General features: G+C 45.4%; 1 pseudogene; it reads left to right on the plus strand.

Moving 5' to 3' along the window:
- The first annotated feature begins 1,102 nt into the window (after positions 1-1,102).
- LOC129039615 (actin, cytoplasmic 2-like) lies at positions 1,103-4,818 on the plus strand (annotated as a pseudogene).
- Positions 4,819-6,574: the final 1,756 nt, after the last annotated feature.

The following is a 6,574-nucleotide window of genomic DNA, read 5'->3' on the forward strand; positions in this document are numbered from 1 at the left end:
TCTGAAGTTATGCCTCTTTTTAGTATTGCTACCTTTCCTCTTCTTACTACTTCTTTGACATAATATTGGAGCCTTGAATATCTGGGGCTGCTTTCACTGCTAGGGATACACTTTTTAGGTAAATATAGTAAATTAGCAAGAAGAACAAACAGAGAACATTAGAGAGGCCACAGAATTTTTCTGAATTTACGCTATAAAAAGTTATCCAGTGTGGAAAGAGACAGGATTTCAAACCTTGAGTTGACAGAGGTTATGATCTTGGCCAAAATTTATGGACTTAAAATTTCAGATATTTGACTTCTAGGCTACTGACAAATATATCTGTTAGGAGTGCTTTCAGCTGCAAATAACAGAATTCCTGACCAACAGCAGCTTAAACGTGGAGAGGTTTCATATTCTTAGGTAACAAGGAGCCTTCAGGTAACTGAATGCTAGCATTGGTTCTGCTGTTTGACAGAATCCTCAGGGATTCCACTCCACCATCCTTAGTGTACTCATGTTCAACTTAATGCTTGCTACCTCATGGACACAGATGGTTGCTGACACAACAGACACTGAATCTTTGTTCAAGGAAGAAAGATGTTCTCATCAGAAAAACAAAAGCTTTTTGAGAACTCTGTCCCCTGGGAAGCCCCAGCTACAAGAGAGGCTGGGAAAATGAGTAATTAGCTTCTTAGTCTCTAAAGTGGACGATGTAAGAGAGAAGACACTATTGAGTTAGTGAGCAAACGATGACAGCCATAATGTGGTTCTCTAACAGCTGATATAGTAGCTGACATATATAGAGGGCTTGTGGAATGTAAGATATACAAGCGTTTCACAGATATAATTTCCTCTGATCTTCACAACAATTCCTTGATTTATGCCTGCTATTATTATCCCTCCATTCTTAGTTGAGAAAACTATATCTTAGAGATGCCAATTAATTTACCCAAATCACATGGAATTCCCTTGTTGTGTTACCCTATCTCCATAATGACCAAATAGCTACTCTCATTTGTGGATTCCCTTCCACATAATTTATACTTTTTTTTGAAATACATGCTTAATATTTTACTCCATAAAGGGAGAGTGATGGAGAGGAAGGAGTCAGGGTAACTTAGTTTCTGGTTTGAGAAATTCTGATAGTATGGCTCATTCCCTGAGAAAGGAAGGGTAGTTTTTGGCAGACATTATGTACATCCCATGTCAGGTGGGTTTAGTAGAGGGTACCTATTGGTCATCCAAGTGGCCCATGTTAAGAGGTGTCTGGAGTGCAGGAGAAATTTCATAGAATTGACCTATGATGTCTAGAAGATTGATGATCACAACCAAACCAGCATCACCTTCCTAAAACTTCCTTTTCTTAAGAAATAAGAAAGTAAGCAGAAGAGATGTAGGGATAAGTAATGGATACAAGTGGCTTCTTTTCTGCTCACCAATACTGTGGAAGGAAGTTTCTGAGACAGCCCCAATTATGCCTGCCTCCCGATATCTCTGATTATGCCTGCCTCCTTGCATATGAACCTACTCTCCCTTGAGTGGTCTGGACCTGTGACTTGCTTCTGATTAATAGGATAACAACAAAGGTGATGAGCTATCATTTCCATAATTGTTACAAGCATGTAACCTCTGTCTCATTAGCAGATTTTCTCTATTTGTCTTCTTGGCTTCCATGCTTTGGTGAAGGAAATAGCCATGTTCAAGAGCCCCATGTAGCAAGAAGAGGTTCATGTGGCAAGGATCTTAGGGTGGCTGTTGGCCAACAGCTAGCAGGGAACTGAGGCCCTCAGTCCAGCAGCCTTTGAGGAACAGAATTCTGCCAACAACCTCAGTGAGCTTGGAAGTGGATCCTTCCCCAGCCGAGCTTTCAGATAAGACCCTAGCCCTGGTCACCAATATGATTGTATCCTTGTGAAAGACCCTGAAGTAGGGGGCCCAGCTCAGCTGGATTCCTGACCCACAGATGTGGAGATAATAAATGTGTGTTGTTGAAACCATTACACTATGGTAATTTATTAAATGGCAATAGATAACACATACAAACACCCAGAGTTTAGTTGAGGAATCAGGGGATAGGCCCATATGGCCATTAGCTAGGGTATATGCTTACCTAATTCAAGAGTCAAAGGAGAGCAGATTATCTTTTACGATTCTGAAATACCGAAGGGAGATCACTTATATTTGGAAATAAATTACCTGGTTGGTCAATTAAAACCAGAACTGAGAATCAAAGCACTTGATTCACTGGAGAAAAGAGAAAACCCTGAGAGGAATGCAGTTTATTTACAGCAGCCTCTGAGCAGCAACAGCTGGTGTCTGAATGAGGCCAAGACATCCTATGGGAGTGGTATATGAGCCTCGGGAGACAGATAAACATTAGACATAACCATGCAGCAAAAGGCTGTAGATGGTGCTGAGGAAGCCAGGGAATCAAACGGAGTATCATGGAAAGTTGTAGATTTTCCTCTACTGGAATCCATAAAGAACAAGGGATCTTGTAAAATAACTTTTAAAAAATTCAAAATAGTGATTACAATCATTCAGTGTTCCTGTTCTGTGAGCAATTCCCTTTCTTTCGTTTCTCCTCTTCTATCTTACAGAAGCCATTGACACTTTTTACGTTAATCTACTCAGGCTTTCATAATAAAATACCACAGTCTAGGTATTATGCAAGACAAAAATTTACTTTCTTGCAGTTCTGGAGGTGAGAAGTCCAAGATCAAGGTGCCTTCAGGGTGAGGCTCCAGTGAAGCCTGTCTTCCTGGCTTGCCAGGCTGCCTCCTAGCTGTTTCCTCACATGGCATTTTCTCTCTGTGTATGTGGAAAGAGAGCAGTCTCTGGCATCTCTTTTCTTCTTCTTCTTCTTTTTTTTTTTTTTTTGAGAAGGAGTCTCGCTCTGTCACCCAGGCTGGAGTGCAGTGGCGTGATCTCAGCTCACTACAACCTCCACCTCCTGGGTTCACACCATTCTCCTGACTCTGCCTCCCTAGTAGCTGGGACTACAGGCGCCCACAACCATGCCTGGTTAATTTTTTGTATTTTTAGTAGAGACGGGGTTTCACTGTGTTAGCCAGGATGGTCTTGATCTCCTGACCTCGCGATCTGTCCGCCTCAGCCTCCCAAAATGCTGGGATTACAGGTGTGAGCCACCATGCCCAGCCTCTTCCTCTTCTTATAAGGACACCAGTTCTACTGGGTTAAGGCCCCACCCTTATGACCCCATTTAGCATTAATTACCTACCAAAAGGCCCTGTCTCCACATATAGTCCCATTGAGGGTTATGGCTTCAACATATGAATTTGGGGTTGGAGGTGGATACAATTCAGTCTGTAGTACTTTCTAACCACTAAATGCCTATAAAATGTAAGCTCAGTAAGGGCAGGGACTTGGGCTGTGTTTTTCACTGAGCTGTCTTGTCTTTCCAAGGCCTGGCACAGGTACATAGTAGACCCTCAATAAATGTTTGTTGAATGAATGAACGATGGTCTCTTCTCTCTGATGCTCTGAGATTGAGGAAATCTCTGAGAACAGATCAGGTAATGAGGCATTTTTTTTTCCATAAGAGGTAGAAAGTTTTTATGTAGTATTGTTAAAATATTTTTCAGTTTTATGATAAGATTTATAAAGATGCTCAGTTGTTGCCACCAGCACATGCACCATGTCCTCCTGCTGCTGCGTGCTCCTCCACCAGTGGGAATGGAAGAAGAGATCCCCGTGCTCTTCATTGACAATGGCTCCAGCATGTGAAAAGCAGCTTTGCTGGGACAATGCCCTCCAAGCCATGTTCCCCTCCAACATCGGGCACCCCCAGCACCAGGGCGTGATGGTGGGCATGGGCCAGAAGGACTCCTACATGGACGACCAGGCCCAGAGCAAGTGCGGCATCCTGACCCTGAAGTACCCCATCAAGCACGGCATCATTACAAACTAGGACGACATGGAGAAGACCTGGCACCATATTTTCTACAACGAGCTGCGCGTGGCCCTGGAGGAGCAGATGGTGCTGCTGACCGAGGTCCCGGTAAACCCCAGGGCCAACAGGGAGAAGATGACTCAGATCATGTTTAAGACCTTCAACACCTTCAACACACAGGCCATTCACCCAGTACATGGCCATTCAGGCCGTGCTGACCCTCGACACCTCTGGTTGCACCACTGGCATTGTCATGGACTCTGGAGATGGGGTCACCCACACAGTGCCCATCTAAGGGGGCCACACCCTCCCTCACACCATCTTGCATCTGGACCTGGCTGGCCGGGACCTTACTGACTACCTCATGAAGATCCCTACCTAGTGCGGCTATAGCTTCACCACCATTGCCAAGTGGAAAATAGTGCGCGACATCAAGGAGAAGCTATTCTATGTTGCCCTGGACTTCTAGCAGGAGATGGCCACTGCTGCATCCTCCTCCTCCCTGGAGAAGAGCTATGAGCTGCCTGACAGCCAGGTCATCACTATTAGCAATGAGCAGTTCCGGTATCCGAGGCACTGTTCCAGCCTTCCTTCCTGGGCATGGAATCCTGTGGCATCCATGAAAGTACTTTCAACTCCATCATGAAGTGTGACATGGACATCCCCAAAGACCTGTACGCCAACACAGTGCTGTCTGGTGGCACCACCATGTACCCTGGCATCCCCAATAGGATGCAGAAGGAGATCACTGCCCTGGCACCCAGCACCATGAAGATCAAGATATCATGCCCCCAGAGCACAAGTACTTCGTGTGGATCAGTGGCTCCATCCTGGCCTCACTGTCCACCTTCCATCAGATGTGGATTAGCAAGCAGGAGTACAATGAGTTGGGCCCCTCCATCGTCCACTGCAAATGCTTCTAAATGGACTGCGAGCAGATGCATAGCATTTGCTGCGTGGATTAATTCAGAAGTATAAATTTGCCCCTGGCAAATGCATACACCTCATGCTAGCCTCACGATACTGGAATAAGCCTTTGAAAAGAAATTGTCCTTGAAGCTTGTATCTGATATCAGCACTGGAGCATAGAACTTGTTGCTTATTTTGACTTTGTATTCCAGATAACTGTTGCCCTTGGTATTTGTTTAATACCTTGTACATATCTTTGATTTCACCCCTTAGTACACGTGGCTTGGTCACTTCATGGCTGAGGTAAGAATGTGCTTGTGGAAGACAAGTCTGTGGCTTGGTGAGTCTGCGTGGCCAGCCGTCTCTGATCTGTGCAGGGTATTAATGTGCCAGGGCTGTGTGTGCTGGAATTTCTCTAGAGGCTGGCAAGGGTCCCTGAACCAGTTGTTTCTGTCCTACCAGTCTGTCAGGGTTGGAAAAGTCCTCCAACTTTTATCTTAAAAAGCAGGCTCCAACTTTTATCTTCAAGGGTACAGGAAAGAGAGAGGAAAAAAGGGCAGGGAAGGAAAGGCCCAGTGGGTAATGACAGGCAACCTGTCCCCAGAAGCAGAGAAGGGGATGGGGGATTTCCATGTTCTTAGAATCCCCCCGACCTGATCTTCCTGAATTGGGCTGACAACCACCAGAGATTCCTTGAATCTTTGCTGCTGTCCTTAGACAGCCATAGGACCCAGAATTGTCCCTATTCATATTTAACCTGGAGAAGACGACCACCAGAACCAATGGCATAAAATCACAGCCATACTTGCAGAACCCAAGGCTGGCTAGCTGCTTGGACTTGCCCAGTCACTCCTTAATCTTGATCCTAGCACTATGGGAGGCTGAGGTAGGCACATCACTTGAGCCCAGGAGTTCAAGACCAGCCTGGGCAATATGGTGAAACCCTCTGTACAAAAAATACAAAAATTAGCCAGGCACAGTGGCATGCACCTGTGGTCCCAGCTACTTGGGAGGCTGAGGTGGGAGGATCACCTGAGCCCAGGAGGTTGAGGCTGCAGTGAGCCATGATCGTGCCACTGCACTCCAGCCGGGGTAACAGAGTGAGACCGTGTCTCCAAAAAAAAAAAAAAAAAAAAAAAAAGGGACCCACATTTTACACATCTGCATTTTTATACCTCAGTCATTTTGTTAAGATTTTCCTCCAGTATTTATGACTGGTAGGTTAGCTAACTCTGGGCCTGAATAGGTCTGATACAGCCCTGTCTGGGCATAGGACACTGAACCCTAGTCTTTCTCATGTTTCTTTCTGCCTGTGGATCTATGAATCAAGGATCCCAATGCTACCCTCCACTCTACAATTTCAGAAACAAAGCATGGCAAGGAGAGCCAGCAAGGGTCCCAACTCAACTTACCTGAGTACACCACTGCTGGCAAGATCTGCCCACCGTTCCAGGAATAGAAACAATGTTCCACACAAACTGAGACTGAGACTGTATGCTATGGTGGAAATCACTGTGCTGGTAACAGACACAGCAGGGCTAAGGCTCATACGAGGACAGGAGTGAACAGCAATGCCTAAGCACCCCTTTCAGCCTCCTGGAGATTTCACTCTTTGTTTTATTTCTGCCAAGCTCTCTTGTGTAGGGTACTTCACTCTTGGCATTAGCTAGCTTCCTGCGGTGTTCAATGAGTTCAAATACTACAACATGTGTGACAGCATTTTATAAACCTTGAGGCACGATGACAATGTACAGGCTGGCTGTAGCTATG

Source organism: Pongo pygmaeus, chromosome 5 (genome assembly GCF_028885625.2).
Source record: "Pongo pygmaeus isolate AG05252 chromosome 5, NHGRI_mPonPyg2-v2.0_pri, whole genome shotgun sequence".
Lineage (NCBI taxonomy): Eukaryota > Metazoa > Chordata > Mammalia > Primates > Hominidae > Pongo > Pongo pygmaeus.